The 23,463-nt window shown below is 44.1% G+C and overlaps 1 long non-coding RNA gene across 1 annotated transcript; it reads right to left on the bottom strand.

The window, feature by feature from the left end:
- Nucleotides 1-2,285: 2,285 nt before the first annotated feature.
- Nucleotides 2,286-20,214, bottom strand: LOC138643115 (uncharacterized). The gene is made up of 2 exons (XR_011314133.1): nucleotides 20,082-20,214; nucleotides 2,286-2,797 (listed from the first exon to the last, which is right to left on the bottom strand). It is a non-coding gene; the product is annotated as an uncharacterized lncRNA (long non-coding RNA).
- Nucleotides 20,215-23,463: the final 3,249 nt, after the last annotated feature.

Raw genomic sequence — 23,463 nt, 5'->3', positions numbered from 1 at the left:
AACTAGCTAGCCTGAAAATAGAAAATAAGCCTACCTTGCCTCAGAAAAATACCCCAAAGGAAAAGGCAGCCCCCACATATAATGACTGTGAGTTAAGATGAAAAGACAAACGTAGAGATGAAATAGATTTAGCAAAGTGAGGCCCGACTTTCTGAACAGAGCGAGGATAGGAAAGGTAACTTTGCGGTCAACACAAAACCCTACAAAAAACCACGCAAAGGGGGCAAAAAGACCCTCCGTACCAAACTAACGGCACGGAGGTACACCCTCTGCGTCCCAGAGCTTCCAGCAAGCAAGAAAAAAAACAAATAAGCAAGCTGGACAGAAAAAACAGCAAACAAAATAGCAAAAGCAGAACTTAGCTATGCAGAGCAGCAGGCCACAGGAACGATCCAGGAGGAAACAGTTCCAATACTAGAACATTGACTGGAGGCCAGGATCAAAGCACTAGGTGGAGTTAAATAGAGCAGCACCTAACGACTTCACCACATCACCTGAGGAAGGAAACTCAGAAGCCGCAGTACCACTCTCCTCCACCAACGGAAGCTCACAGAGAGAATCAGCCGAAGTACAACTTGTGACCACAGGAGGGAGCTCTGCCACAGAATTCACAACATGTGTCCCCCAATGAGGCGTAGGAGAAAATAAGCATTATGCAGAGTCTGTTATTAACAGATAAATCCTAGTATATACAGTAGGCAAAAAAAAAAGTCACATACTGTTGAAGTACTAATGTATAGGATAGTTGGCTCTCACATAAGCGAATGACAGATATTCCTTCACGGAAAGATTTTTGACCACGCAAGGAAACCACAATGTCAATTCCAAATTATATGCTAACAGATAATATCTCCAAGACTGGATCAGTCCTTATGGCGTTTTTTACTTATTTGTCTGCTTGCGGTATATCATCCAAGCGACTGAAGGCCATGATGAATCAAGTTCTCATATCATACTTGTAAGCTCTCGACACGTTTCCCCTTTCTAAAACAGGTTCATCAGGAGAGACTGATATACCATAACATGGCAGCAGAGAGCTATGCATACGATGAGGCTGCCTTTGTAGCGTAGGAAAGTTTCTGAATATTTTCCCATGCTACAGAGTTCATATGATTTCATGCTGCCAGGGGGCACAGCTTCGGTGACGGCACCACTAGTCCCCGAAGCTCCATTCCCTGCAATTCATTCATTCCCCAGTCATTTACAGCCGGGAGCGGCCGAATTAGCAGCGCTCCCGCTTGTAAAATGTAAATGCCCCCAGATATGGATTATTGAGTGGGACATGACTGTACGGCGGACATGTATGGGATATTGTTGCTTTTTAATTTTGGATTCTTTTTTACAGAAGAACAAGGGCTTCGCTTCGATTGAGCGTGCAATAAAGATGTTAAAACCTGCGTGTTTCATTCTTTCATTAAAATACTACTATATTTTTAATGTATTTTTAACCCTTTCATAGTATTGGATTAATAATGGATAGTTGTCTTATTGACTCCTCTCCATTATTAACCAGGCTTAATGTCACTTTACAATAGCAAGGTGACATTAACCCCTTATTACCCCATATGCCAATGCTACAGAGCAGTGGGAAGAGAGACGCTAAGTGCCGGAGTAGGACGTTCTACTATTGTCTATACAATGATGTCAACCAATTTTTATGTTCGTCACCACCACTTCATTTTGATGTATTTCCATTTGTCACTTGTTTGACACATATTTCTTTTGTATATCTCCATAGTTTCTGATGAAGGTCTATACCCAGACCGAAAACATTTAATTGATCACTGTATGCAAAATAAATTGGAACCCTTTGTTTCAACACGATACATTTTGAGTGTCGAGTTTTTTACTTATATTGATTTTGGAATAGATACCCTACTTGAGCACCTATTCCAATGACTGAGTGCCGTATATAATCCATTGCAGTGTTCTACTCGTGAGATCGCTGTGGGACACTTGGGATTACGTGGACTATGGTGGACAGGTGAGTATATGTTGTTTTTTATCATGTCGGTTTTCCTTCACTTGCTCTTCATGCACTTTCTATATTGGCAACTACTCTAATGTTATTATATGATATTATTATATGTTTACTTTTTACCTTTTACTTCAGATTTTTCTTGTCACATACCTATATACCTAATCATGTGATTTTCTCTCTCTGCCGTTTGACCACAACATGACCACATGACAAAGTGTTTCTATTATGGCCGCTCTCATGTGCATACTGCCCTCACGCTAGTTTACTTTTGCCATGGGGAGGGGTTTTCCTGGCGTGACGTATCTCTTTGTGAATAAGGTTTATTTTTTTGCCATAACATTGTTTTAGTATTTTGGTGTCTCACACAGCCTTAAATGTAAATTGCCCTCGGCTCCTTCTGCTCAGTCCGTGCTTCTGTGTGGAGATCCGGCTTTTATGGCTCCTCTCTCCACGACTGGCCACACACAGATCCAGAGTCTCCTCTACGCTGCCCCCCGATCTCCGACATCTCCTGTAAGTGGTCGCGCACCACCCGCTCCAGCACCGCGTACACGTCCTTACACGCCTTGCTGGCCGCATCCATCACTCGCTCCAGGTGATCCTCGTGCAGCCGCGAGTCCATCTCCAGCAGCGCTAAAGACAAGTGGGGTCCCACCGCCGACTCCTCCACATAGCTGAGATCCGCCAGCGGCGTGTCCTCGATGAAGTCGGCTGAGCTGGCGCACACGTAGTCCTGCATGGGGAATGCCGGCGTCGATCACCGCCAGGGTGGCTGCGTTCACACGTGCAGTAATTTCCGCCATCAGCCTGTAGGATCTAAAAGGGGGAAAGTATATAATTATAGTATAACCTAAAATTCTGCTACACAGCCAATCCCCAGTCCCAGACGGCTGACAACAACAACAGAGAGCAATAGATGACAGCAGGGCACTCCTGGCCTGATACAAGAGGAGATTGTATTTATCTGAGCAGATATCAAGGTTCCTTCATTCTGTTTAGTTGATAACAGAGAACAACAGTAGCACAGCAGAGAGAGGAAAAGTCTACAGGGCTTTGGACAGATTATTATTATTATTATAGCGCCATTTATTCCATGGCGCTTTACATGTGAGGAGGGGTATACATAATAAACAAGTACAATAATCTTGAACAATGCAAGTCACAACTGGTACAGGAGGAGAGAGGACCCTGCCCGCGAAGGCTCACAATCTACAAGGGATGGGTGAGGATACAGTAGGTGAGGGTAGATCTGGTCAGATAAGACTCTGTACACATTAGACTGATGTCCCGCCAGTATCGACAGTTTTGGCCGACGGTCTAATCTGTATGGGGGCACCGGCCGACTGATGGTGAGGGGACATGGATTTATTTTTGCTCCTTTAGGCACCTTGCACCCGCAGCGCTTTGATTGCTCGCACTGTACACAGCTGGAGGCACAATACAGGAGGACATGCTGCACCGATACCGCGTGCGTCGCCCCTTCTAACCTGCATGTATATATCGAACTGACATATTTTTTTTTCACCATTTTTAAAGTAATAATATTAATAATCTTTATTTTTATATAGCGCTAACATATTCCACAGCGCTTTACTCACATTATCATCGCTGTCCCTGATGGGGCTCACAATCTAAATTCCCTATCAGTATGTCTTGTTACGCGAACCCAAAATGACTGCAGAGGGGAGGGAGGTCAGTGAAGGGCGAGGGGCGGTGGGACGAGTAAATCGCCACAAAAATTATGCAACTTTATAAAAAAATTGCAATTAATTTTTCACATGCAGAAATCTCGAAATCTAAACAACATCATTTTTTTTTTTTTTAATTCGTTTATTGATTTCAGGAAAGATCATACACATTTTGCTCGTATTCATCATTTTCCATTAATTACAGGAAATTACCATACATAGCCATGTATAAGATATTATAAAAATAATAAATTGTGCATGTTGATCATTAATGCCTTATTTTAAACTTTAACTGTAACTACATTAACTTCTAATAAAGTCTTTAATACAAACGTAGTGCCGCTTACAAAGAATATTTCTAAATACATCCCGCTCTGTTGGTAAATAATGTCTAGAGAGTCATACACCCTTTTCTTATGCGTATACTGAGTCCTTTTAACTTATACAGTGTGATAGGATGAATTCCATCTTCCCCATATCTTCTCAAATTTAGTTGGACAACCCCTATTCTGATAAAGCGTCCGCTCATACGGAATAATTGAATTTATTAAGTCAACCCATGCTCTAAGAGATGGACCAGAGCCTCCCATCCAACGCAGCGCCAACACCTTTCGTGCCATGAACAGTGACTCCCTCAGGAATATTCCTGTGTGGTGATCCCAAGCCTCCGCCTCCCATACTCCAAACAAACATACCAGTGGCTCAAGTGGAACAGGGATCGACACCAAAGATGTCAATAGTGCTGTCACTTCTCTCCAATATTGAAAAATAACAGGACACTTCCATATCATATGGATAAAATCTGCGTCACTAGAGTGACATCTCAAGCAGTCTGATGAATGAAGACGGCCCATTTTAAAAAGACGAGTCGGGGTCAAATAAGATTGATAGATTATATATAATTGGATCATCTTATTATTGATTGATGGGGAGACCTTAGTTGGAGATTCCAAGATTTCATCCCATTCTTCTCCTAGTGTATCCGGAAGAAGTCTCCCCCACTTTCCCTTAATTGAATCTGTAACAGATACTTCGCCTATGGATATTAGGTAGGTGTATAAAGAGGAAATGAGTCCCTGAGGGCCCTGTGAATTAAGAATTCCTATTAACGGCAGAGTTGAAATAGCTCGACCCGCACCCGTATTTCGTACATGTGATTGGAAGGCAGATCTTAGTTGCAGGTAGCGGAAAAATTGAGACTTCGGTATATTATGAGTATTTTGTAATTGTTCAAAAGAAACAAAAACCCCCTGGCTATGTATATCGCTCACCGTAAGGACACCACACGATATCCAAAATTCAGTAGATGGGTGGCCCAATAATCCCGGAAAGTAACCATTATTCCATAACGGCATTTCGGCTGCTATATCTACATATTGTGTCACTTTTTTAATTTGTCTCCATACTGATCGTGCCAGGCGAAGCAAAGGAAGCAAACGAGGGACAGCAATTTTCTCCATCTCTAGAAAACCCAGCGGGCAATCAACTTTAGCTGAATGTAATATATGACTTTCAGAGTTGGGGAGAGACCTCCCGGGCATCCACTCACTTATCATTTTGGCCTGTCCAGCAAGGTAATACAGATAGAAGTCCGGCAAAGCCGCCCCGCCCCCCCGCTTAGGTCTCTGCAGGGTGGATAATTTAAGTTTAGGCCTAGCCTTCCCCCATATGAAGGATGTAGTAAGGGAGTTTAGGGTTGCAAAGAAAGATTTAGGTATTGAAACGGCACTATGTTGAAAACAATAGCTCAATTTTGGGAGTAAAATCATTTTGATCAGATTAATACGACCAGCCACCGATAGCGGGAGCTTATCCCAGGTAGCATATTTAAATTTAACCACGTCAATTAGTGGATATATATTGAGATGTAGATCAAGGTGACTGCGCTGAGTCATATGAATCCCGAGATACTTAAAATTGGAGACAATGGGCAATAGCGAGAGGGTTTCAAGGTTTGGCATTGGGGTATGGGAGAGAGGCATCAAAGCAGACTTATCCCAGTTTATATATAGGCCAGAAAACTTGCTAAATTTATCAATCATCGTTATTACTTTTGGTAATGTATCCTCCGTCTGGTCCATAAACACCACCATATCATCAGCATATAGACCTATAGTGTCCACCCGATCAGCAATATGTATCCCTTTAATATCTACAGAAGACCTCATCCGTATTGCCAAGGCTTCTATTGCCAAGGCAAATAAGGCTGGGGAGAGAGGGCATCCCTGGCGAGTTCCCCTATGCAAAGAAAATGGCGCAGACACAGAGCCGTTTACCACCATTCGCGCCCCCGGTTTCGCATATAGTGTACCTATCCCTCTCAGAAATTTATTCCCAAACCCATATTTCCGTAGACATGCAATTAAAAAAGACCACTCAAGGGAATCAAAAGCCTTGGCTGCGTCCAGCGAAGCCAATGCCCACTTATTGTCTGGTTCTAGTGTACTATATTGAATAACCGATTGCACCCGTCTGATATTAATAGAGGTGTTTTTCCCAGGCATAAAACCAGTTTGATCTGGGTGTATGAGATCCAATATGATCGTATTCAGTCTGGTAGCTAGAATTTTCGTAAAAATCTTATAGTCAACATTCACCAAAGAAATTGGTCTATATGATCCACAATCTAGAGGATCCTTCCCTTCCTTCCTGAGCACGACAATATTAGCATCATAAAATGTTTCAGGTACAGATTCACCCTCCCATATTCCCCTAAGTACCTTTAGCAATATAGGTGCCAATTTATCACGGTATTTCCTGTAAAATTCAATGGGGAACCCATCAGGTCCCGGGGCCTTCCCAGTAGCCATATCCGCTATTGCATGTTCTACCTCTTCCAGGGTGAATTCAGCCTCCATAAGGGCTCGTTGAGATGGGCTTAGTAAGGGGAATGTTATATCTGATAGATAATCCAAACATTCATCAATATCAAAACCACTTTTAGATTTGTATAATGAAATGTAGTAATCGTAAAAGCTCTGAAGTATTTTATCAGTAGAGGATACCAACGAGCCATCAGACGCTCGGATCTGCAATATTGTGTTGGAGGTGTTATGTTGGCGCACCAAAAAGGCCAGGAGTGTACTGGCTTGATTGCCTAGCTCAAAATAGGACTGCCGAGTGAAAAATAGTTTGCGTTTTGACTTAGCGTCTGCATGTTGGGTATATAGTCTCTGGGAAGTAAGCCATTCAATTCTATTGCTGCTGGACTGATTAGCTATATAAGTGGCCTCTGAGTCTTTTAATCTTTGCTCTATCTCCTCATCCTCCCTCGCCGTTACCCTCTTGATGTAGGAAATAGTTGAGGACAAGCCCCCTCTCAGGTATGCCTTCAGGGTATCCCAAAATAGACCAGAGTTTTGGAGTTCCGAATGTGTTAGAGTAAAATCATTCAACTGATCAACCGTCCTATCACTAGAGTCTATCAATTTCAACCAGAAGGGATTCAGTTTCCAGAACCCACCACTATTATCGGATTTCTCATATTTAAGTTTAAGAATAATTGGACTATGGTCTGAGATCCCCCGATTACCATGTTCAATGCTATCCACCCGTAATGCCAACTCACCCGACCCAAATATATAGTCTATTCTAGATAGAGATTGTCTAGTTGACGAGTGGCAGGTGTACCCTCTAACTTCCGGATGATTTATTCTCCATAAATCTAACCACCCGCTCCCGTTCATAAACAATGCTAATTGAGAGGGTTGTTGAGGTAAAGCGTCCCCTGATGTTACGTCATCCAGTCTCAATCTATCCATGGATTGATTCATAACTAAGTTAAAGTCCCCCATACAAATAACTTTGGCTTCCGGATATTTTAAGGAAAAGCCTAGAGCCATACGGAGGATTGACACATTGGCAGGAGGAGGATTATAGATGCACAATAACACATACTCTCGTGAATTAATAAATGCATGCACAAAAACGAAGCGGCCCTCTGGATCACGTCTCGCCTCCCTGGCCTCCCACCTGACCTCCTTGTGTATCAGTAGAGAAACCCCTCTAGAGTAGCTAGTGTGGAATGTGTGCAAGGACCATTGTACCCACGGTTTCTGCATACATCGAACTGTGTCCCTTGTTAAATGTGTCTCTATTAGTGCCACAACATGAGGGTGATATTTTTTTATCTGCGAGAATACCTTAATTTTCTTTCGTGGGGTCTTTATACCTCGTATGTTCCAGGTCATACATATAATTTCAGCCCCCATGTTCACTCTTAAAGGGAAAGTGAATGCATATCATTACTATTCGGGTGTAGTTCAGCGGCATCGCACAGAGCAAAGAGTCAGCATTAGCGGCAACCATACCTAGTAAACAATCTAATCTAATACATAAAACCAAACTGAACAAAACTTGAACAATAGGGGAGTATATTTCCATACTCCCACAGTCAAATTGAAAAAGGGATACCCTCACTGGATTCAGTGTCCGGTATTGTTGACATTCCCTGCACCCAAACAAAGAGCTCTATCTATACTGCCATTAGTCAGGGAGTCCAGGTTAGGAGTTTTCCGCATTTGACCCCACACGGGACCGCAGCCACTCGATCGCCTCCGCTGGGTCTGTGAAAAATAAGGAGGAGCCCTTATAAACAATACGGAGCCGGGCCGGATAAAGCATAGAGTAGACGATGTTCCTCTCTCTAAGTTGCTTCTTGACATCCATAAATCGTGCCCGCTGCTTTTGAAGCTCCATGGAAAAATCTGGAAAGATCGAAATGGTAGCATTATCGAATTTAATGAGGCCCTTCTGTCGCGCCAAGCGGAGGATGGCGTCTCTGTCTCTACAATTAAGGAGACGCGCCAGAAAGGGTCGCGGAGGGGCTCCAGGAGGGAGAGGTCTCGTCGGGACCCTGTGGGCCCTCTCCACCGAAAATGTCGAGGAGAATCCATCTCCCAATGTAGACTTAAGCCATTCCTCCAGAAATTGCTCAGGCTGCTGGCCCTCTGACCGCTCCGGGAGACCTATGATACGGATATTATTGCGGCGCAGTCTATTTTCTAAGTCGTCTGCCTTTTGCTTCCAGGCATTCACGGATCCAGCAGCTTTATTCAGTTTAGCTTCCATAGGGGTGATAGTGTCCTCTATATGAGACACCCTCGTTTCAACCTCTGAGATGCGCCCTCTCATAGCCTGCATGTCATGTCTCAGGCGCCCCACCTCGGTATGTACATCCTCTATTTTCTCCGTGAGAGATGATCTAGTGAGAGATATAGCTTGCATCAACTGCTCTGATGCCTGTTTAAGAGTCAGTTCATCCTCTCCTCTCTCCTCATTACCATCAGAGGGGCGACCTTTACGCTGAGATGGTGCGGGGTTATTTCTAAGACTGCGCACATTATCAGGGGGATCATCCTTGGCATATTTTTTTAATTTTTCAGCAGCTGCAGCTCCTCTAGGGTGCTGCATGGTGAGTGTTTACAAGAAGATTATGCAAAGCGACCTCAGGTGCAATTATGGGGAAGCTCAAAGTCACTTGTAGCACGCAGGCCGTGTAATTTCACAGTTACCCCCGGGGAAGCAGCTAAAAGGGGGTTAATCCCTGTAGTATTATGTCACTGGTAGGGAAAATGTCCACCCGACAGGGGGGCACAGGTCCCGCTTTTTCAGGGCACACACTGTACCACCCCTACTTCTTCAGGCGCCCATTCACCGCCCAGCGCCGCTGATGTGGTTAAAAGCGCAACTCCCTATCTGCCAGGGTGTGCGCTATATTAATGGCCGCTGCCCCAGGCACTTTCCAGCACCTATCAGTCCTCACCGCTTCTGCCTGCAAGCTTCCCGCCTCTCTCTCCAGCACCATCCACCGCCGTTACTTCTGAGGTGAGAGGAACCCAACAGAGAGCAGCGCTGTGATTCATGCGCCCTCCCTGCTCACACATGTAGGTGTCCCGCCGCTCTCACCAGCGCGGTCAGCCGCCGCCGCCTCCGGGATAACAGGGGGGTTCAGCTCCAGTAGTTGGCAGCACCGCGTCCTGTGCTCCCTGGCGCGTGCTCAGAAAATGGCCGCCGTCACCTGCGGGGATCTCCTGCCCGCTCCGGTTCCCGCGGCTCCCGACTCCACGGAGCTCTGCAGCGGTCTCCCAGAAGATCCAGGGGACTCTCTGGTATGTAGGGCTCAGGTTTGGGTTGGTACCGCTAGGTCCCGCTCAGTATTTATGGCAGATATGCCTCAGGATGTACGGAGCTCTCCTAAGATGCTTCCGTCTTCTTCGGCTACATAGCCACGCCCAAACAACATCATTTTATTAATCAATTGTGACTTTTTAACAAGTTCAATATTTTTTTAGCAAATGTTTTCCCTGCTCCCTCAGAAGTGATTTTATGAACGATGTCTAAAAATTTTTGTGCAAAGTTTGTGACATTTTTAACCCCTTTACCCCCGAGGGTAGTTGCACGTTAATGACTGGGCCAATTTTTACAATTCTGACCACTGTCCCGTTATGACGTAATAACTCTGACATATTGTACTTCTGGTAAAATTTCTTCGATATGGTGGTCAAGAGAAGGACATCCCTCTTGTCCTTGTACTTGACCACAAGCAGGTGGTCGCTACATTGGGTTCTGCTCTCAACTCTGCCTAAGTAGCGTTTTCGGGAGACCTCTCCGATTTTTGAGGATGCTGTAATATCGGTGTAGAGGTGACAACCTTTATCCAGCAGTTGGTGCATCAAATCCCACACAATTTTCCCATTCCCAGGATAGGGGGGCATTTAGGGGGTTCAATCCGGACATCCTTCCCTTCGTAAACTCTAAATCTGAGGGTGTAGCCTGAGGTACGCTCACACAGCTTATAGAGTTTAATTCCATACCTGAGCCTCTTGCTGGGCAGGTACTGACGGAATCTGAGCCTTCCCTTAAAATGAACTAAGGACTCATCCACACAGATGTCCCTTTGGGGCACGTACACTTCAGCAAACTTTTTGTTGAAGTGTTCGATGACCGGTCGAACTTTGAACAGATGGTCAAAGTTGGGGTCATCTCGTTGGGGAGACAGTGTATTATCGGTATAATGCAGGAATTTGTGGATGGCCTCAAAATGCGTCCAGGTCATGACCATTCGGAACACTGGAGCATTGTATAAAATATCAACACTTCAATATTGCCGAAGTTCTAGCTTCTTCAGGATCCCCATATGAAGGACCAGGCCCCAAAACTGCATCATTTCAACTGCGTCTACAGGAGACCAGTTAGAATATGATGAACCGGGGTTTTGTGCCAAAAATTGACAAGCATATACACTAGTTTGGCCCACCATGAGGATAACAAAATCATCAGAGAAAAAGACTTTGAAAAATTCTATTTCTGTGAGGCCGGTAATGTCAAACTTGATTCCTGATGCTGCCACAAAATCAGGAATCAGTGGCTCATAAATTTCAGGGGGCGAGGTGTATACGGGGCCCGCAGTGGGGTGCGCTGGATCATCTTAAGGAGTGGGCGTTGCCTCATCTTCTTTCCTGGGACGTCTGCATGGCGGTTCTGTAGGAAGTTGAGGAAGAGGATGAAGAATCTGAAAAGTAAAGAAATGTGGGATCCTCTCCCTCGCTATCAGTGTTGGAGGCAAGGAAAGCATATGTCTCCTCCACTGAATAGCGAACGTGATGGACGGGACATTTTTTTTAATGAGTATGGTGGTTGTGTGTACTTTATTTATATATATGTGTGGGGGGATAGTGCTTGGTGCAAACTTGTTTGAAAAGAAAAAGCTAAAAGAATTAAAAAAACTGAGAAAAAAATGCCTGTGAAAAGAAAAGTGTTAGGCCATGTGCACACGCTGCAGATTCCGTTGCGGAATTTTCCGCAGGGGATTTGATTAAATCCGCAGTGCAAAAAGTACTGCGGATTTATTGCGGTTTTTTGTGCGGTTTCCACTGCGGTTTTAGACACCTGCGGATTTTTAACATGGAGCAGGTGCCAAACCGCTGCGGATTCCGCAGAAAAAATTGACATGCTGCGGAAAATAAACCGCAGCGTTTCCGCGCGTTTTTTTCCGCAGCATGTGCACAGCGGTTTTTGTTTTCCATAGGTTAACATTGTACTGTACGCCGCATGGAAAACTGCTGCGGATCCGCAGCGTCAAAACCGCTGCGGATCCGCAGCAAAAACCGCAACGTGTGCACATAGCCTCAAACAGCAGGCCGAGCTCTGATAAGTGAACTGTTTCACTTATCAAAGTTCGGCTGCTGTTGGATGTGCGCACAGGGTGGTGTAAGGGGGGTGAGAAAGAAAAGCGAGCACAAGTGTTGATCCGTGAACGGCGTCACCAATCCACGCTCAGCAGCTGCTAAATGTGCACACGAAAAGAGGGGGAAAGGGATCCTAATTTGGTCCTGGCAGGGCACAGCACAGTAACACAGCGGCTGTGCCCTGCAATTGGTGTGATCGATTTGATTGTCGATTGCACCAATCTGAGAGGTTTTCGCTGAGGCCTAGCATTGTCAGAAACCGGCCTAGTATTGGGGCATCACTGTTTTAGCCAATCTGATTGGCCAAAACAATGAAAGAGGCTGCGATTGGCTGTTCAGAATTAAACAGCCAATCACAGCGATCATGAGCGCGGAAGGCCCCCCACCCCCGGGATGCTGACATCATCTTCCTTGAGGTAAGATGGCGTCGGCGACTTCGGTCACAGTGTTGCATTAAAGGGCATGATGTACTATTCCGTCCATGGGAATTAAGGCCCAGGTCACATGGACGCCATAGTACGTCTGATGGCAGAAAGGGGTTAAAGGGAACCTGTCACCTGAATTTGGAGGGAACAATCTTCAGCCATGGAGGTGGGATTTTTGGGTGTTTGATTCACCCTTTCCTTACCCGCTGGCTGCATGCTGGCTGCAATATTGGATTGAAGTTCATTCTCTGTCCTCCATAGTACACGCCTGCGCAAAGCAATCTTGCCTTGTGCAGGCGTGTACTACGGAGGACAGAGAATGAACTTCAATCCAATATTGCAGCCAGCATGCAGCCAGCGGGTAAGGAAAGGGTGAATAAAAAACCCCAAAACCCCGCCTCCATGGCTGAAGATTGTTCCCTCCAAATTCAAGTGACAGTGTCCCTTTAACCCCTTCACCCCAAAGCCTGTTTTCACCTAAGTGACAGGGCCAATTTTTACAATTCTGACCACTGTCACTTTATGAGGTCATAACTCTGAAACGCTTCAACGGATCCTGGTGATTCTGACACTGTTTTCTCGTGACATATTGTACTTCATGATGGTGGTAAAACTTCTTCGATATGACTTGCATTTATTTGTGAAAAAAACAAAAATTTGTCGGAAATTATGAAAATTTAGCAATTTTCAAACTCTTAGTTTTTATGCCCTTAGAGAGTTATATCACATAATATAGTTAATAAACAACATTTCCCACATGTCTGCTTTACATCAGCACAATTTTGGAAACATAATTTTTTTTTGTTAGGACGTTATAAGGGTTAAAAGTTGACCAGCGATTTCTCATTTTTGCAACAAAATTTGCAAAACCATTTTTTTAAGGACCACCTCACACTTGAAGTGACTTTGAGGGGTCTATATGACAGAAAATGCCCAAAAGTGACACCATTCTAAAAACTGCACCCCTCAAGGTGCTCAAAACCACATTCAAAAAGTTTATTAACCCTTCAGGTGCTTCACAGGAATTTTTTGAATGTTTAAAAAAATTGAACATTTAACTTTTTTTTCACAAAATTTTTACTTCAGGTCCAATTTGTTTCATTTTACCAAGGGTAACAGGAGAAATTGGACCACAAAAGTCGTTGTACAATTTGTCCTGAGTACGCCGATACCCCATATGTGGGGGTAAACCACTGTTTGGGCACATGGCAGAGCTCGGAAGGGAAGGAGCGCCATTTGACTTTTCAATGCAAGATTTGCTGGAATTGAGATCGGAGCCCATGTCACGATTGGAGAGCCCCTGATGTGCCTAAACAGTGGAAACCCCCACAAGTGACACCATTTTGGAAAGTAGACCCCCTAAGGAACTAATCTAGATGTGTGGTGAGCACTTTGAACCTCCAAGTGCTTCACAGAAGTTTATAATGTAGAGCCGTAAAAATTTTTTTTTAATTAATTTTCACAAAAAATGATCTTTTTGCCCCAAATTTTTTATTTTCCCAAGGGTAAAAGGATAAATTGGACCCCAAAAGTTGTTGTGCAATTTGTCCTGAGTACGTCGATACTTCATATATGGGGATAAACCACTGTTTGAGCGCATGGCAGAGCTCGGAAGGGAAGGAGTGCCATTTGACTTTTCAATGCAAAATTGGCTGGAATTGAGATCGGACGCCATGTCGCATTTGGAGAGCCCCTGACGTGCCGTAACAGTGGAAACCCCCCACAAGTGACCCCATTTTGGAAAGAAGACCCCCTAAGGAACTTATCTAGATGTGTGGTGAGCACTTTTAACCCCCAATTGTTTCACTAAAGTTTAGAATGTAGCATTGTGAAAATTAAAAAATCATTTTTTCTTTCCACAAAATGATGTTTTAGCCCGCAATTTTTTTTTTCCCAAGGGTAACAGGAGAAATTGGACCACAAATGTTATTGTCCAATTTGTCCTGAGTACGCTGATACCCCACATGTGGGGGGGAACCACCGTTTGAGTGCATGGCAGAGCTTGGAAGGGAAGGAGCACCGTTTGAAATGCAGACTTAGATGGAATGGACTGCAGGTGTCATGTTGCATTTGCAGAGCCCCTGATGTACCTAAACAGTAGAAACCCACCACAAGTGACCCCATATTGGAAACTAGACCCCCCAAGGAACTTATCTAGATGTGTTGTGAGAGCTTTGAACCAACAAGTGTTTCACTACAGTTTATAACGCAGAGCCGTGAAAATAAAAAATATTTTTTTTTCCACGAAAATGATATTTTATCCCCTATGTTTTTATTTTCCCAAGGGTAACAGGACAAATTGGACCCCAAAAGTTGTTGTCCAACTTGTCCTGAGAACGCGGATACCCCATATGTTGGGGGAAACCACTGTTTGGGCACACAGGAGAACTCGGAAGGGAAGGAGCACTGTTTTACTTTTTCAAAGCAGAATTGGCTGGAATTGAGATCGGACGCCCCCTGATGTGCCTAAACAGTGGAAACCCCCAATTATAACTGAAACCCTAACCCCAACCCTAACCTTAGCCCTAACCCTAACCCTAGCCCTAACCCTAGCACTAATGGGAAAATGGAAATAAATACATTTTTTTACATTTTATTATTTTTCCCTAACTAAGGGGGTAATGAAGGGGGGTTTGATTTACTTTTATAGCGTTTTTTTGGCGGATTTTTATGATTGGCAGCTGTCACACACTAAAAGACGCTTTTTATTGCAAAAAATAGTTTTTGCATCACCACATTTTGAGAGCTATAATTTATCCATATTTTGGCCCACAGAGTCATATGAGGTCTTGTTTTTTGCGGGACGAGTTGACGTTTTTATTGGTAACATTTTCGGGCAGATGACATTTTTTGATCGCTTTTTATTCCGATTTTTGGGAGGCGGAATGAACAAAAACCAGCAATTCCTGAATTTCTTTTAGGGGGGGCGTTTATACCGTTCCACGTGTGGTAAAATGGATAAAGCAGTTTTATTCTTCGGGTCAGTACGATTACAGCGATACCTCTTTTATGTAATTTTTTTTTATGTTTTGGCGCTTTTACACAATAAAAACTATTTTATATAAAAAAATAATTGTTTTTGCATCGCATTATTCTGAGAGCTATAACTTTTTTATTTTTCTGCTGATGATGCTGTATGGCGGCTTTTTTTTTGCGGGACAAGATGACGTTTTCAGCGGTACCATGGTTATTTATATCCGTCGTTTTGATCACGTGTTATTCCACTTTTTGTTCGCCTGTATGATAATAAAGCGTTGTTTTTTGCCTTGTTTTTTTTTTTTTTTTTGCGGTGTTCACTGAAGGGGTTAACTAGTGGGATAGTTTTATAGAGCGGGTCGTTACGGACGCGGCGATACCAAATATGTGTACATTTATTGTTTTTTTTTTTTTTTACATAAATAAATGGATTTATTGGGAAATTTTTTTTTTTTTTATTTGGGGATTTTTTTTAATTTTTTTTTACACATTCTATTTTTTTTTTTTTTACTTTCTAACATTGTCCCAGGGTGGGACATCTCTGTATTAGATCAGATCGTTGATCTGACACTGTGCATAGCACACTGTCAGATCAACGATCTGACAGGCAGCTTAGCTGGCTCTCCAGCGCCTGCTCTCAGCAGGCGCCGGCTAGCCAGGTCACTTCATGACCCGGAAGGAGTCCGGCGGCCATCTTGGATCCGGGGACTCCTTCCGGGTCACCGGAGCAACGTGATCTCATTGCGTTGCTCCGGTGGGAGAGCGCAGGGAGCCCCCGTCCCTGCGCGATCCCCCTCTATGCCGCTGTCACTACTGACAGCGGCATCAGAGGGGTTAAATGCCCGCGATCGGCGATAGCGCCGATCGTGGGCATTGCTGCGGGGTTTCAGCTGTCGTATACAGCTGACACCCGCACCCGATCACCGCGGCGCTCAGCGCGAGACCGCGGTGATCGGTGCGCCGTACTAGTACTGCTGCTGGCACTAATGCAGTGCCGGCAGCGCAGTACTAGTACGGCGCATGTCGCGAAGGGGTTAATGTAACGCTTCTTCCCAGGCGCCAATGCGTGTCACATGGATGACATCCATGTGTTATGTGTATGTATGTGTGCGGGACATTTTGTGGCCAGTTCTGACATTAAAAAATGGACATGTCAGCGTGTTTTGCCCACGGACACATGGTCCGTGGGCAAAACACGCTGACAAGTGCACAGACCCATTCACTTGAATAGGCAAATCGTTCCTCCAGAATCTCTCCGCATGGCTAAGTAGCACAGTACAGCCACACATGGGGCATTGCCACGTTCAGTAGAAATTGTGGGACACATTTTTTTGCCATTTTTACTCACTTCTTATGTGAAAATGTAAAATCTTTGGCTGAAACAAAATTTGGGTGGTAAAAATGTAGTTATTTTGTCCTCACTGCCCAATGGTATAAAATTCTGTGGGACACCCATGTGTCAATATGATCACTGCACCCCTAGATGAATTCATTGAGAGGTGTAGTTCATAAACTGGGGTCACTTATGGGAGGTTCTGCTGTTTTGGCATCACATGGGCTCTCCCAGTGGGTCATGGCACCTGCAAACCATAACAGTAAAATCTGGCGCGCCTTCCCTTCTGAGCTCCTCCATGTGCCCAAACAGTGGTTTACCCCCACATACGGGGTGTTGGCGTACTCAGGACAATAACTTTTGGGGTCCAATTTCTCCTGTTACCCTTGGAAAATAAAAAATTGGAGGTGAAAATATAATTTTTGTGGAAACAATATGATTTTTATTTTTAAGGGCTCTACGTTATAAACTTCTGTGAAGCACACTGGGGTTCAAAGTGCTCACCACACATTTAAGTTCCTTAGGGGGTCTAGTTTTCAAAATGTTGTCACTTGTGGGGGGTTTCAAGGTTTAGACACATCAGTGGCTCTCCAAACGCAACATGGCGTCCGATCTCAATTCCAGCCAATTTTGCATTGAAAAGTCAAATGGCGCTCCTTCGCTTCCGAGCTCTGTCATGCGCCCAAACAGTGGTTTACCCCCACATATGGGAAATCACAAACCAAAAAGAAAAAAGCAATCAAAAGTCCAATTATATGCAAATTAACAATAATCTTTATTAGAAATCACAGGTGAACAAACAGCAGGGAATGGATTCCCCATGGTAACATCAGAATACCCGGTACTAGGGACCATATACCACCCATTAAGAACCATACATAGCAGCCAAGTGACATAGATCACAGATAAACATAAATATATAGATGGTACATACCCGTAGCTGAAAATAAGGGTCACTGTGCACTCCCTACCGCACCCACCCCTGGGGTATCGGCGTACTCAGGACAAATTGTACAACTTTTGGGGTCCAATTTCTCCTGCTACTCTTGGTAAAATAAAACAATTTGGATCTGAAGTAAATTTTTTGTGAAAAAAAGTTAAATGTTAATTTTTTTTTAAAACATTCAAAATATTCCTGTGAAGCACCAGAAGGGTTAATAAACTTCCTGAATGTGGTTTTGAGCACCTTGAGGGGCGCAGTTTTTAGAATCGTGTCACACTTGGGTATTTTCTATCATATTGACCCCTCAAAGTGACTTCAAATGAGATGTGGTCCCTAAAAAAAAATGGTGTTGTAAAAATGAGAAATTGCTGATCAAAGTTTAACCCTTATAACTCCCTAACAAAAAAATTTTAGTTCCAAAATTGTGCTGATGTAAAGTAGACATGTGGGAAATGTTACTTATTAAGTATTTTTTGTGACATATCTTTGTGATTTAAGGGCATGAAAATTCAAAGTTGGAAAATTGCGAAATTTTCAAAAGTTTCCCCAAATTTCCGTTTTTTTCACAAATAAAATCAAGTAATGTCAAGGAAATTTTACCTCTATCATGAGGTCACAAGAAAGCATTGTCAGAATCACCAGGATCCATGGAAGCATTCCAGAGTTATAACCTCATAAAGGGTCAGAATTGTAAAAATTGGCCTGGTCATTAACGTGCAAACCACCCTTGGGGGTAAAGGGGTTAAAAAAAACCACACACACAAAAAAACGACGCAACCAGAAAAAAAAATGGAAAAATAATGAAGAAAATTTACAGAATGAAAAATAGAAAAAAGTAGAATAAAATAAAAAACCTTAAATTCCCCATTGTAAAGCGCTTTATTACTATTATCCCCGACAGCCTCATAGGTCTAATGACCATGTGACCACTGTATGGCAATCTCAGCCCTGCTGCAAGGCAAACTCAGCTCTGCTGCATGGCAAACTCGGCTCTGCTGCATGGCAAACTCGGCTCTGCTGCATGGCAAACTCGGCTCTGCTGCATGGCAAACTCGGCTCTGCTGCATGGCAAACTCGGCTCTGCTGCATGGCAAACTCAGCTCTGCTACATGGCAATCTCAGCCCTGCTACATGGCAATCTCAGCCCTGCTACATGGCAATCTCAGCCCTGCTACATGGCAATCTCAGCCCTGCTACATGGCAATCTCAGCCCTGCTACATGGCAATCTCAGCCCTGCTACATGGCAATCTCAGCCCTGCTACATGGCAATCTCAGCCCTGCTACATGGCAATCTCAGCCCTGCTACATGGCAATCTCAGCCCTGCTACATGGCAATCTCAGCCCTGCTACATGGCAATCTCAGCTCTGCTACATGGCAATCTCAGCCCTGCTACATGGCAATCTCAGCTCTGCTGCATGGCAATCTCAGCCCTGCTGCATGGCAATCTCAGCCCTGCTACATGGCAATCTCAGCCCTGCTACATGGCAATCTCAGCTCTGCTACATGGCAATCTCAGCCCTGCTACATGGCAATCTCAGCTCTGCTGCATGGCAATCTCGGCTTTGCTACATGGCAATCTCAGCTCTGCTACATGGCAATCTCAGCCCTGCTGCATGGCAATCTCAGCCCTGCTACATGGCAATCTCAGCCCTGCTACATGGCAATCTCAGCCCTGCTACATGGCAATCTCAGCTCTGCTACATGGCAATCTCAGCTCTGCTACATGGCAATCTCGGCTTTGCTACATGGCAATCTCAGCCCTGCTACATGGCAATCTCAGCCCTGCTACATGGCAATCTCAGCCCTGCTACATGGCAATCTCAGCCCTGCTACATGGCAATCTCAGCCCTGCTACATGGCAATCTCAGCCCTGCTACATGGCAATCTCAGCTCTGCTGCATGGCAATCTCGGCTTTGCTACATGGCAATCTCAGCTCTGCTACATGGCAATCTCAGCTCTGCTGCATGGCAATCTCAGCCCTGCTGCATGGCAATCTCAGCCCTGCTACATGGCAATCTCAGCCCTGCTACATGGCAATCTCAGCCCTGCTACATGGCAATCTCAGCTCTGCTGCATGGCAATCTCGGCTTTGCTACATGGCAATCTCAGCTCTGCTACATGGCAATCTCAGCTCTGCTACATGGCAATCTCAGCCCTGCTGCATGGCAATCTCAGCCCTGCTACATGGCAATCTCAGCCCTGCTACATGGCAATCTCAGCCCTGCTACATGGCAATCTCAGCCCTGCTACATGGCAATCTCAGCCCTGCTACATGGCAATCTCAGCCCTGCTACATGGCAATCTCAGCTCTGCTACATGGCAATCTCAGCTCTGCTACATGGCAATCTCGGCTTTGCTGCAACTAGTCAGTCACTTGTACATGTGCCAAAAAGCAAATTCAGCTCTGCTCCATCCACACACAGTATGACGTCCGGCTCCAGCGCTCACACAACTTTCTTTCTACAATGTTTGTGCACACAAGACCTCACAGCAGCTGGAGGAGCCCTGACACCGGGGAGGTGCGGGCAGTATACAACACTCACATGGGCATGACGTCACGGAAGGTCCTATAACACCAGGCACCAGCAGCCACCTAAGAGTCTGGTCACATGGGCATGACGTCACGGAAGGTCCTATAACACCAGGCACCAGCAGCCACCTAAGAGTCTGGTCACATGGGCATGACGTCACGGAAGGTCCTATAACACCAGGCACCAGCAGCCACCTAAGAGTCTGGTCACATGGGCATGACGTCACGGAAGGTCCTATAGCACACTGTAATATTATGGACCAATTCGTCCTCCCACCTCTAGGTGTCGCTGAAAATGTATGCGTTGACGCTCTGTCCACTGAGGGTATAAAAGGAAGGAGGCGAAGCTGAAAGCGCCATTTTAATCACATGTGCTGTGTAGAGAGGAGAGTAGTTGAGCTGTGTGAGGGCAGGATACTTGTCTGACGCCATTACAGAAAAGCTATGATAGTTAGACCGCTGGCAGCACTTCAGTGAATGGCGTTATGTGATTCCTTGAGGTGAAATTACCTGACAGGATGGTTCCTGTGAAGAAAGTCAGTCAGAGCAGTGTCAGATCTACATACAGACACTAATCCTGTCAGGAAATCTGTAGTGTTAGTTCAGGACTGTTCAATAGCAGAAAAGCACAATCTGAATTAATGTGAAAAGAACCCCCCCCAAATCTCAATAATTCATGTGCAGTTATAAATGAGGAAGCTGCGGAGATGAGGGGGAAAAATGCAGCAGCGAGGACAAAAAGTGATCGTGAATAATAGCAACAGCAATTGAGGGCACAAAAGTGACTAAACACTAAAATAATGACAATAATACAGAGATCCTCAAAGAGCAAAGGAGGCGATAAGAGAAAATAACAGCGCAAAAGATGGAAAATAGGCAAATATTTGCAAATTATGTGTAAAATTCATAAAAAAAATGCAGCAAAGAAAAATGATAAAACCGCAATAATAAGTTTATAGTAGGGAGGAGAGAAAACACTACGCTCCATAAAGAATCTGAGACTCACATTCAGTATAAATAATTAAGAAGCAAACGAGGCAGAAAAATGAAATTATATAGCTGTAATACAAAACAAAAATGGTGTAATAGTTACGACAAAGAAGAAAAAAAAAAATCACATTTTAAGGTGCAAAATGAAAACTAAATTTATTCTGATGTGCAATTTGGCGTCGCCGAGAGGCTAATGACTAAAAACATTTCAAAATATAAAAAGGGAAGAAATTGAACATAAATAATAAAAATACCTGTGAAGCGAACTTATGTCATGAGACTAATCCTCCAGAAACCTGCAGCAAATAGTGTGTCCACAGCAGCAGACCATGTATATACGTCCTGTATATATACCTTACATGTATATAAAGGCAGTTGGGCATTACTACTTACACCTTAGGCCTCATTCACACTAGGTTTTATTTTACGAGTGTATTCATGTTTTTTGCAAATGTCTCTCGTACCTATAGGGCTGTGTGCAAATGTTGCGGACTTGTGGCAAAACCTGAAGCAAAGCAGGATGTCAGCAATGTGAATGAGAAACCTGACGCATCACGCACACGTTAAGTCTATTTGAGTTGCAGATTTTGGTGCAGAAAATAATCTTCAGCATGTCAATTTTCTGCGCGCTTTTGCCCAGCGTCTTTCACCATTGTCTTTACTCAAATCAGTCAAATGCAGGGCAAACTTGAACTTTAAACACGTTTTTACAGCTGTGTTTTTTCGGCCAAGAGATGTAGAAATGGTGCAGAAATTTTCACACTAGGCGTAAGTAAATACGGTCCGTTTTTTACGGCCGTAATACGCAGTAATTGTCCCAAAACACTGTTCCGTATTCAATGCGAGGATGCGATTTTTACGTACAAATTTATCCGTATGGCTGCCGTACGGCGATTTTTTCTCACAGGCTTGCAAAATGGACATATCATGGATCCATCGGCTCAAATATTTTTAAATATATATACAGTCTATATATATATATATATATATATATATATATGTCAGTGAGACATATACTGTATATATATATTTATATTTAATTCAGCGCTAGATAGCAGAAGAGGCGGTAATTCAATTACCGGCTTTTCCTATCTCCTTCACAAACCCGACAGAATATGAGACATGGTTTACATACAGTAAACCATCTCATATCCCTTCTTTTATTACATATTCCTCTTTAGTAATGTAAGAAGTGTCTTTGTGTCAAATTTGGGGTCTCTAGCTATTAAATTAAAGGGTTAAATCCTGGAAAAAATTGGCGTGGGCTCCCGCGCAATTTTCTCCGCCAGAGTGGGAAAGCCAGTGACTGAGGGCAGATATTAATAGCCTGGAGAGGGTCCATGGTTATTGGCCCCCCCCTGGCTAAAAACATCTGCCCCCAGCCACCCCAGAAAAGGCACATCTGGAAGATGCGCCTATTCTGGCACTTGGCCACTCTCTTCCCACTCCCGTGTAGCTGTGGGATATGGGGTAATGAAGGGTTAATGCCACCTTGCTATTGTAAGGTGACATTAAGCCAGATTAATAACGGAGAGGCGTCAATTATGACACCTATCCATTATTAATCCAATAGTACGAAATGGTTAATAAAACACACACATTATTACAAAGTATTTTAATGAAATAAAGACACAGGGTGTTGTAATATTTTATTATACTCTTAATCCACCTGAAGACCCTTGTCACCTGAAACAAAGTTAAAAAAAACAAACAACAATATTCCATACCTTCCGTCATTACAGTCTTGTCCCATGCTGTAAATCCATCTGAAGGGGTTAAATCATTTTACACCCAGGAGCTCTGCTAATGATGACGGAGACCTGCCCGATATTGATCCCAGTGTTGGAACTAAATCAGAGCAATCCTATAGGTCCCCTATATTTGCAGCATGGAGGAATTGGTATAGGTGGATGCTTGTCGGTGTAGACGTGTTACCCTTGATGGAGAAAGGGCGTCATTAGCTCCCAGAATATTTTGCCAGGGATGCCAATTGTCTGGGGGCAGTTTGGGGGGTTGATTTGGCTGTAGGTCCCTACCTTCATAAATTAGAAAGATGAAAGTGTTCCCTGATGAGCTCTCACAATTTTTGTACAATTTTATGCCATATTTGGCTCGCTTGGAGGGGATAATTTGGCGGAATGACAGACGGCCCTTGGAGCTCATCAAGGACTCACCGACTGCCACATTTTTCTCTGAGGTATAGGAATGTAGAAATGAATTTTGTAGGAGGGGAATTAGGGGTCTCAGTTTATTTAGCCGATCACAGTTGGATTCAATTTTCTGGGGTGGGGGCCCGGGCTTGGGAATTGTCACTGAAGTGGAGGAATCTCATCAGGGCTTCATAACGGACTCTGGACATGAGGGCTGCAAATGCAGGGGTGCTGTGGACAACTTTTGCCAACTAC

Source organism: Ranitomeya imitator, chromosome 6, assembly GCF_032444005.1.
Source record: "Ranitomeya imitator isolate aRanImi1 chromosome 6, aRanImi1.pri, whole genome shotgun sequence".
Lineage (NCBI taxonomy): Eukaryota > Metazoa > Chordata > Amphibia > Anura > Dendrobatidae > Ranitomeya > Ranitomeya imitator.
Note: the sequence above shows the minus strand (reverse complement) of the source record. Positions and strands in the feature narration are given on the sequence as shown.